Here is an 11,173-nt window from a genome sequence, read left to right as displayed (position 1 = left end):
TAGTTTAATCCGGAAATCATGTCCTGGCAGCTCCCTGACTTCATTAGTGCGGCCAGGAGAGTGAAACTTAAGGAAAAGAAACTTAACTCTGGTTTATAGAGTGCTGCTCTGGCTCTGTTGCGCACACCAGGATGGGGATTCAAGGCTTGACCAGCTTCATCAAGGCCAACAGTCACATCTACCGGGACGTCCAGTTCAGGGACAGCCGGCTGGTGGTGGATGGCCGTAACCTGCCGTTCCATCTGTACTGCAGCGCGGGTCTGGAGCAGACGTACGGCGGGGAGTATTCTGCGTATGCGGACCTGATCGAGAGGTTCGTCAAAGCGCTGAGGGGCTGCGGGATCCAGCCCTACGTGGTGCTGGACGGAGGCGATGACCACACTGATAAGAAGCTGGAAACCAAGAAAAAATGATCCGAGGCACTGATCCAAACAGCCCATGAAAAGTCACTGGGCAGGCCGACTCAGGGGAACATCCTGCCCCTGATGTACAACTGGCTGCTCAGACAGACTCTGGTCCGGCTGGAGGTCCCGGTGGCCCTGTCCTTCTCAGAGGCAGACCAGGAGGTCGCCGCCCTGGCAAGTGAGTGGCAGTGTCCGGTGCTTTCCGGTGACAGCGACTTCTACATCTTTGACCTGCCGGCGGGGCTGCTGCCCACCCCCCATTTCCAGTGGGAGGTGGCGGAGCAGGAAGGCTACGTCCCCTGTAAGAAATACACCGCCTCCAGCTTCTGCTCCTTCTACAACATCCAGCGCCGCGTCCTGCCCGCCTTCGCCGCGCTGGCTGGGAACGACTATGTGAAGCTGCGGGACATGGGGGTGTCCCTCCACGTGGGAGCCCATGAGAAAACCAGATCAGGCTACCTGGAGGCGCTGCTCCGCTGGCTGAGGGGCTTCCAGGAGCCCCAGGAGGCCCTAGTGGCGGCGCTGAGGCTGATGGGGGAGATGAGCAGGCAGAAAGAGGCGGAGGTCCTGCAGCGCTTGTCTGTGGGCATGGAGGAGTACCAGCTGCCTCCCAGCGCCCTGAGCCGGTTCTTTACTGACGGGACAGTGCCTCCCTTCCCTCCGGAGGACCAGGGTCTGGTCCCGGACTGGTTCCGCCTGCCTTTCACCGAGGGCCGACTGAACAAAGCCATCCTGAACGTGCTGCGGCTGAGGAGGGTCCGCCTTCCTGTCATGGTGGAGCACGGCAGCCTGCCCAGCGCCCATCTCACCTCCCGGCCGATCCGCCAGGTGATGTACGGGCTGCTGCTGGGCGAGGAGGAGGTGGAGGAGTGCGACCGGGAGGGCCTCATGCCGGCCATCATCATGGTCCGGTCGGTCTGCCGAGGAGCCGCTGGGCAGGTGAGCCTGGACTCCCTGGATAAGGTATCTTCATTTTTACAGTCATAATATACGCTACTACCACCTTACTACTACGCACAACAACAGCAATGCTATTAAAGAGCACATCACATCAGTACGATGTGATGTGAGGACTACTGTAGGGACAAAACTCTAGGCCTAAATTTTCATGTTTTTTCTCATAAATTTGTGATTTTTTTTTTCTTGTAAATTTAGGCTGCGTTTTTAATCTCGCAAATTAATCTCCTGAAAATAAGTAGACCAATGAAAAATGCATCCTGATGCGTGATCATGACGCAAGATCTGCCTGTCTGTCTGCCTATCTGTCTGTCTGCCTGCCTGCCCGTCTGTCTGTCTGTCTGTCTGTCTGAGCGAACTGTGCTCCAGCATCAAATATTTTGGACCAGCCACCAGTCCAAAGATATTTTAAATGTCCTAAATGATTGGATCTTCTGTGAGAACCAAATAACATCGGTGCTCTGGCTTGTGTTGATCTGTGGATTTTGGAGACTTCAGCTTGTTGTGCCGTGAACCGAGTCACAGAATCCACAAACAGCAGTTAATCAGTCAGGCCGGCTGAGAGGGTCAGTTATAAATGTAAAAAATAAATGACCGTGACTGACAGTGACCGAAAGAGCGCTCCAGTTTGTGAGATCTTTGTAAAGTTATTATGAATAGTTTTTTTGGCTCTTGGCCAAAAAACTATTCACATTTGTGTTGCACTGTCTGTCCCGCTCCACCAGGCGGAGCTCTCACAGCGTGTCCGGGTGTTGATGGAGGCTCTGGAGGTGGAGCCGTCCAGTTTTCAGGGCGTGGAGCCTCACCTGCGCCTCCTGGTGGCTGTTACCTACTACTGGATGCAGAATGCGAGCCCCACTCCACACCAGCACCTGCTGCAGGCTCTGCTGCTGGGACTGGTGACCACACACACCAGCACAGGTAGGACACACACACACACACACACACACACACACACACACACACACACACACACACACACACACAGCAGCCATCACCATGAAAGCAAGGCGAGTTTGTTTGTATACTCCCATTCATACACAAAGCAATTCAAAGTACTTTACAGAGGCATAGAAATACATTAAGAAATATAAAATCTTGAGAAAACATGAAAGGTTTAACACCAAAAAAAAAAATCAGAGCAATTTTGAAATAATCTAAGGAACTAAAAATCTCAGTGAACACAAGGGCTAACTGTTCAGCGCGATTCTTTAAAACATTACCACAGATATTATGTGGCCCAGGGCTTTTCCTCACATTACAGCCTCTAAAGAGCTGAAGGACTTGGAATTCCTCGATTTCAACGCTTGGAGGAGGAGGAAGTAGAAAGGGTGACACAGTGGGGGCCTCAGCAACAGGAGTATTACTCTCAAAATGGCAGAAGAAGGCATTTAGCTGGTTTGCCATCTCAGTTCCTTTACTCCCGTTAGGGGTGAGGGGGGTTTTCCCCTGCCCTTGTGAGATATACTTGTCATCTTTTTAACTTCCTGCCAGGCTTCTCTGGAATTTCTGGAAGATATGGAGGCCTCTAACTTAAGTTTGTATTTGTGTTTGTCCAGAGAAAACTGTGTTTTAATTTCTCTTTGTAGCTCCCTTCTTGCATGCTCATCCTGATTTCTATGAGCTTTCCTTTTTTGGATAATTAGCTTCTTTACTTCACTGGACAGCCTAGGCTTATCACTGGAATGAACTTTAAATGACTTAGTGGGTAACACAGAATCCACACAGAAATTGACATAATCAGACACTGGCGCTACCTTATCATTGATGTCAGGGCTGTCAGAGACTTCCCATAAAATACAATCAAAGCAGCCCTGCAATGCCATAATACTTTCATTGTCCCACACTTTAACAGTCTTTATACTTTATTTCCCTCTCAAGCAGCCTCTGGTAAGTAGGACGGAGATAAACCACATTGTGGTCAGATGCTCCAAGTGGGGAAGTGGGGTTGCCGTATAAGTGTTCTTCACAGGTCCAAAACATAAGTCAAGTGACTTTTTCTTCCTGGTGTGGAAATCAACATATTGATAACATGTGCCCAGGAACTTTTTAACAGGACACTTATTAAAATCTCCCAGAATGAACTTGGGCGCATCAGGAGAGAGTGCCTCAAGTCTTTGTCAAGTGTTAAAAATAGTTTCAGTAGCTTTAATATAATTGGGCCTTTGGGTGAATATACACCAAGGTAAAAAAAAGATCTGAGGAAACTCTCTTGGTAAATAATAGGGTTGGAGTGAGACAGAGAGCAGCTCTATATCAGGGGTAGGGATGCTAACCGGTGGCCGTTTGACCGGTTGTTGACCGTTTGAACTTTAACCGAATAATCTTGTCGGTTAAAAACCTTTAAAACCCGAACTAGAGTGCCTGTAGAGAGAGGGTCTCCTTACGCCGCCATTGCTGTGAAAAAACGGAACCGTTGGAGTGAACGGAGTTGTCGCCACTCTCTCTACAGGCACTCGAGTCCGAACGTGTCGTCGCCGACACAAATGCACATGTCAGATTGTAAATACCGTAACTACCGTAAGGTTTTATCGATCGAAAAATTCCAACTGTTCCTGAAGGCGGAGAAGTTGCTCTTGCGCTTACATGTTTAATACGGTAAACATGGCGACGGGACGCTCTGCCGGGTTTCGATGACGTCATTACGCACAGAGCTCAGCTCGGTAGAGACAGACCAGAGAAACCATAGATATCGATAATAATTATATTATAGTATATTATAATTATATTATAGATATTATAGATATCTACGGGAGAAACAAGCCAAGCTTATGTCAGTCGTGGACGTAGTGGTATGCGTCCGGGGCAAGACAATGGCGCCGGTGCTAGCGCTGCTAGCTTCTATTTGTTGCGGTTATTCTTTTATGGTTTACAGACAGTAAAATAATATTCTCGGTTAACCGAAATAAACCGATTAATGAGGCCCGGTGATCGACCAAGAAAATTTTCCATTTTCGCCATCCCTAATCAGGGGTGCACAGTTGCTCTCTCACCTTGACAGCCCAACACAGTTCCAAAGGCAGAGAAACCAGCTGGCTCCACCGCACTGGAGGCTGTGTTGTTGTCCAGCCGTGTCTCAGTAATTGCAAGGACACAAGCGTTCCAGTACTCATGAAGGTAGCGGGTGTTGGCAGCCAGTTCATCTGATTTCGATCTCAGGGACTGCGCATTGATCAACAGCGTTGCAGGCAGGGGAGGATTGTTCTTCTGCCTTTTGAGCCGTTGACGGATGCTACTTTTACAGCCACGTTTGCGCTTCATCCGTTGTTTATTCCTTTGTTTATTCCTTTCCGAGGTTATTTTTAAACAACCCAGGATCGATACGATGACAGCAGAAGCAGACGCTGAAACATGATTGTGCAACAGCAGAAGGGTCCCTCTCTGCTGTAGTTGATTCCAGGGGCTACGCGCCTGGAGAATTGTTGTCATTAAATCCTTGAGTGAAATACGTGTTTAAAAGTCCCCAAAACAAGCAGATTATCTCCCATAAAGCAAGATCCATGATTGCCGTCAGTCAGATTTTCCACTCAAAACGAACACATTAAACTAAACAATGCCAAGCGTGAAGTGCCGCAGGGGAAAGAATGAATGAATGAAAGATGAAAATAAGTGCTAAGTATTAATAGTAAGCAGTGTATGACAAAAATGTTGAAGGAAAATTAATTTTAAACTGAGACTGTCACTCTACCCTCTTCCTGAGATGCATAACCTGAGTTTTATCTTCAGTCTCCATTTCTTACACCAACAGCACACCATGTCATTTTCAGGACTGTATCATCTGCATACAGAGTGCAAACCACACAGCCTCCCACTCCGACACCAGCAGCTGCCTTCTGGGTTCTAGAGCTAGACCGTTGATATAAATGGCAAACACCGCAGGAGAGAGTACACCCCCCTGTTTTACACCAAAGCAAACAGCAATATTTACAATTTAATGAAACACTTTTTTGACCATTTTGGCCTACAGAAAGCAAACTTTAAAGTGCCTGGCCTTTGACCTTAGATATATCTGTACATGCACAAAAAACACTGCTACACCCACATACACTTTGAGAGCCACAAGCCAACAGCTTCTCCAAGTACAGCATGTGGATGAACTATTGAGTGATGTGTGTGTTGTAGCTTTGCAGGTGGAGAACACAGATGCTACACCCAGTCTGGATCAAGATGTGGCTCACGCCTTCAACCAGTGGCACTCCTGTGTGATGTTCAGCATGCAGCTCAACCAGCTGCTGGGCGTCCCTCTGCCTGAGCCTCAGGGCACAAGGTGAGACTGCACAGCCAATCACTACAACCAACACCAGACCACAGTTACTAACAGCATCATAAAGAGTGTTTGGGTCAAACTATCAAGCGATGGGTCAAGTTTCCCAGCACATCAGCCGACTGGACGGAAACCTCGCTCTGCAGCTGAAAGAGACTGAGCAGCAAACAGCAGCTCTGCAGTCAGTGCTGCAGGTTTCTCTGCTGTCTGAAGCTCAGTATCAGGACAGTAATGCTCCCCTACAACAGACTCAGTACAAGCCTTAAGAACCAGGAGCCTGGAGCAGCTCAGCCTTTTGTCCAGCGTTCAAACAGCAGCAGGGACTCGGACTCAGCAGGCAGGAAGTGTAAAACGGTGGGGGCTCGTTCAGCCCCAGTTCATTCTCATGAGTCTGCTCTAGCTGATGTTGTGTGGTTCCAACTGTCTTCTGTTGTTGTTCTCCAGGTTGTATGAGGGAAAGCTGTTCCACCAGCTGGCCCACAGCCTGAGGAGGGGGATGCAACCTGAGCATTTCCTGACGTCCTCTAGCCTGGAGCTCTACCAAACCCTGCTGGCCGCTGTGCAGCAGGCCCGGCATCAAGGAACCTCAGCCTCCACGGCCGCAGGGAGGGGCAGAGGAGACGCTCCACAGCACAGGAGAACCACACACACTCTGGAGGATCTGACTGCCAACCTGGAGCAGCTGCACCTCCCGGACGAAGACAGGGAGGCGGCGATGGCAGACCAGGGTGGAGACTGGGTGCTGGTGACTCGCCACAAAGCCAAAGAGCGAGGCCACCAGCCCAAAAACCCAGAGCTTGGCCGCAAACAGGAGCGCCGAGGTTGGAACTGACTCTCTGTGGTGAGTTGCAATGTCCTGTCTGTGTCCTTTATTTATTTTGGACAGAAAGAAGCAGACAGCAACAGCCAAAGCTTTCTTGGTGCAATTTTTTTTTATCATTTGGATGAGATTACTTTATCTGACCTGTTCCACAGGCAGATAGTCAGGAAGGCTAATGCCATTCTATCAGACGGTTCTCACATTCTGAGTTCCAGTTTTGACCCCCTGGCTCCCGGCTCAGATTTCCTTCTGTTAAAAGCAACAGGTACAAACACTCCTTTATCCCCACAGCCATTTCCTCTCTGAAGTCACATCAGGGGAGGAGTTGTATTTAACTTGTACCTGTGGCTATTTACCTGGCTGCTGTTCTTGTTTTTTCTTGACTTATTATTGAGCACTATTAGTGCTGCATCATATGATGTTGACGGTGATGATGATGATGATAGTGATGGTGATGATGATGATGATGCTGATGATGATGATGATGATGATGATGATGATGATGCTCGCTGTTTGCACTTTCGCTGCCTTGTATGGGCTGTTCTGGATGCTGCCTCACATGCATTTGTCATTTTGTACAATTAATTTATTTATGTACCTTCTTTAATTTTTTTTTAACTTTTTAGCTTCTTAACGACTGTGTCCAGTCCTGTTGTTTTAGCACACTGCATTACCCCACTGGGATAAATAAAGCTAAACTGAACCGAACTGAGAGCCAGGGAAGGGGTGTGATATTCCAAGAATTTTCAAGATTAAAGTCAGAAAATTTATGAGGAAAAAACGTGAAAATTCTGACACTATAAAGTCACACATTTACAGAGAACAAACTCTTAGCATTTCTTTCCTCTGTGTCCGTGGCTTCACCTGTGCTGCCCCCTGCTGGCCGTGTCTCAGGCCTGCAGCTGAGCCCCTCAGCAGATTCTACTCTGACATGGGATTCAGGAACAAGGAGATCCTGCTGATCTGAGCCCAGAATCAGCAGATTGTTTTCTTCTGAATCGGCCCAAGTCACAGCAACGTCTCTTCAGAGTCCAGATGCTGAGGAGGAGATTGGGGTTCTGGACTCAGACCAGCAGGATTTCCTTCAGACTGGATCCCACAGGAGGAGAACAGCTGGTTTCACTGTTTTTTTGTTTGTTTGTTTGTTTGTTTGTTTTTTTCGCATAAATTTGTGGATTACACAAATACACACACATTATTACTGCAATTTTACAAGCAGTCTTTATATAAATACATGAAATACTTTACTTTTAACATATTCTTACCAAAAACAGATTTAAATGATAAGAAAAGCTGAAGTACAGATAATTGTAATTCTGTAGCAAAATAATACTCTGTTTTTACAGTGAATCATTTGTAAATTGAAATTTATTTTGTTATTTATTTTGTTTATTTTGTTAAGTCACATTCAAATAAACAGTTAAGTTTTGTAAAATTGAGATCATTTTCCCGTAAGCCTCTAATTCAGTTAAAAAATGTAAATGGTAGGCTATAAGAAAAAAAAATTTCCAGTGTGGTGTGTGAGGGCTTCAAGCCATTATTTATTTATTATATTGTTGATTAGTTTATTATTTTTTGACATGAATTTGAGTTTTTTTGTCATAAATTTACCTCCTCAATCTCAGATAATTTTCAGTGTTCATTTACTCTCATTAACTCAATTCTAATCTCAGAAATTCTGTGTTTTTCTCTCTGAAAATTAATAATTAATGATATTACCCCGGCTCTGTAATTTCTCCAGTGGCCCCGACTCGCCGTCCTGGGACTGGGACAAATTCCTGTAAAAACTCCAAGTTCATTCCAAATTAGTTATTTCCTGTTAGGACTGAGTGACACGGACAAAATCAAAAATCTGAATCAAAAATCTACAAAAAAAAAAAAAAAAAAAAAAAAAAAAAACCGTCATCACCGATCCCTGCGTCACAAAATGATTCTCGCTTCTATAGATGGCGCGCTGTGTGTGTGTGTGTGTGTGTGTGTGTGTGTGTGTGTGTGTGTGTGTGTGTGTGTGTGTTTGTGTGTGTGTGTTTGTGTGTGTGTGTGTGTGTGTGTGTGTGTGTGTGTGTGTCTGTGTCTCTGTGTCTGAGTCTCTGTGTCTGTGTGTGTGAACTCAGATATGCTGGGGATTTCAGCAATATTTTGGAAAAGCTGGTATGTTTGCATGTTTATTAAAGGAGCAGTCCACCTAAAATACACAGATAAAAATGCAGTTTCTCGCTGTGTGATTTGGCGGAGGTTTCCCGGACCGACTCACGGCAGACAGAAGCAGGGGCTGGTGTTAATCGGCAGGAAGTAGTTCCCAAATCCACCACATTCCACAGAAACTGTAAGACAGCCTGACCTGCAGGGCGCCCCCTGGTGGGAAAGGGATTTGTGTGTTTTGAGTGGACTGCTCCTTTAACTCGCCAAGACAATTAGGCTGTTTGTAAGAAGTGACTCTCCTCAGTCAGAAATCAGGGCGGATGGAAACTTCTGTCGACCAATCAGAGTCCAGCATTGCGACGATTTCATATTCATTCAGTTTAATTTGTTGTTATTTATTGATTTGATTTTTTTTTTCATTTAATTAAGTCATGAAAACGGTATAACGTGGAGCTGTGAGGTCAGACCGTCTGTTTATCTGTGCTTTTAATTTGAAAACCTGTGACAACCTCCATGAAAATGAGTTTTAATTTTGAAAAGCTGTTTCTGAGCTCGTGCTTCCTTTTTTTTATGTTGCTGCTACGTTAGTCACATTACTCTACCTTTTACTGATCTTTTTCTTTTTTTGTTTTGGTTTGTATCTGCGCATCACACTAATCAATTTATTAACACACTTTCTGATCATATACTACTACTATTATTATTATTATTATCATTATTATTATTATTATTATTATTATTATTATTACATAGATAAACTTTGATGCCCAGGAGGTGAAGGGACTGCAGTCTGGATGACAGCAGAATTTAACATGTTTTGAAGTTTTTCCTCTGGCGCCATCTAGAGGTGCAGTCCAGCCACTGTCAGGCCGATGGGACCAGATCCACACTGTTTTAACTCACACAATCACATCTTACACATATTTATTATATATGTGTATTATTTTTCCACCCGTTCAGTCATGACTGTGACTCAGCCTCACGACTCCAAACACGATCAGCACGACAGGATTAATCTCCTAATCTGTGAGTCAGATATTCATGTAGCCTACAGATTAAGCCTCTGAAACCTGACCTCCAAAACATGGTGTGGGAAAAGCGATGAACAAATTAGCATGAACATTAATGCACAAAAAAAGCAGAAAATGAGTTACGTCACATGAAAATGAGCAGAACGGCCCCGCAAAACGAGCTGCAGGGTTTGTATTGAGAAAGAAGAAATTTACCCCAAAATTACTTCAAAAAAAGAAAGAAAGAAAGAAATATCCAATTTATGTCTTTTTCGAGGTGATTTGTAATTTTCCTGTAATTTAATTGCAAGTTTGTAATCGTAATAAATATACTTCTGAGTCTTTTTTACCGTTGCTAATTTGATGGCCTTTTTGAAAAAAAAAAAAAATGATGAATTTTGTGGCAGTTGCACGGTGATTGTCCTGTAATTTGATTTTTGGATTTCAGAGGGTTACATGTGTTTCTGCGGGAGGAAACGGAGGATCTGAAAAGTTCATTTAAATACTTTTTTTGTTTGTTTGTTTTTTTCTTAAAGAATTTCCGCTTTTATTGTTTGTGTTATTATAGCTAAATATCCGTGGAAGCGCAGAAACAAACTAACGTTAAGACACGAAACGGGAATCAATTTTTAAAAAATTACACCTGTATGAAGTGAAAGCTCAAAGTCTCGCTTAAGTCATATCCATTTATTGTAATTTTTTCATTATTATTATTACTATTATTTTACTTCACGTCGTGTCATTCCCAGCTGTTGGATCTCCATCAGGGAAATAAAACCACATTAACAGGTGAATCTGCATGATGTGGTTTGAACTGTGCAAAAGAGTTTTTAAAAATGTCTTTTTTTATCAAATCAAAAAATCCAGCCGGATGTTCTCGGACAAAACCTTCAGCTCACGTGTTCATGTCCACGTCACAATATTAAAATATTAACTCAGAAAAAGTTTCCACAATATATGCTGGAGTTTTGTTCCAGAGTAAAGGTGTGTGTGTGTGTGTGTGTGTGTGTGTGTGTGTGTGTGTGTGTGTGTGTGTGTGTGTGTGTGTGTGTGTGTGTGTCTACATTCATCAGTAGAACAGAGGGCGTCAAGGTTCTGCCTTTTAGACGCTGTTGTAATTTCACATCTGATTGTCTTATTAATATATTCTGCAATAAACGCCGTCGGCTGCCTTTCCTCCCTGTGTTTGTGTGTTTCATCTTTATTTAACCCTTTCAAACCCGGATGGACGTTTTAAACACTTGTGAAAGATGTTTTTCACGAAGAAGTGACCCAGGAATACACAGGAAATTAATAAAAGTTTACAAGAAGATGACCCGGAAATTTGATTCAAAAAAGAATTTTTTTTTTAAATTATCAAATAAAATAAAAACAGAAAAATGCCAAAAAAGTGGAACACTATATCGATTTGTATTATGTACCTACCTCTAATTTAACTACTGATTATTTTTACCAATTTTCTGAGAATGTCTTATTCATGTTCTGGATGCTTGTTCAGATGCCTTTGACAAGCATTAAACACAAGAAATCTGGCCATTTAAATATAGCCTGTCGTTTTAATAATTGTAAATATAGT

General features: G+C 44.2%; 1 pseudogene; it reads left to right on the top strand.

Annotated features, from left to right (window-relative positions):
- Nucleotides 1-131: 131 nt before the first annotated feature.
- LOC115374354 (protein asteroid homolog 1-like) lies at nt 132-2,182 on the top strand (annotated as a pseudogene).
- The last annotated feature ends 8,991 nt before the right edge of the window (nt 2,183-11,173 follow it).

The sequence above is a fragment of the Myripristis murdjan genome, chromosome 16, assembly GCF_902150065.1.
Source record: "Myripristis murdjan chromosome 16, fMyrMur1.1, whole genome shotgun sequence".
Taxonomy (NCBI): Eukaryota; Metazoa; Chordata; class Actinopteri; order Holocentriformes; family Holocentridae; genus Myripristis; species Myripristis murdjan.
Note: the sequence above shows the minus strand (reverse complement) of the source record. Positions and strands in the feature narration are given on the sequence as shown.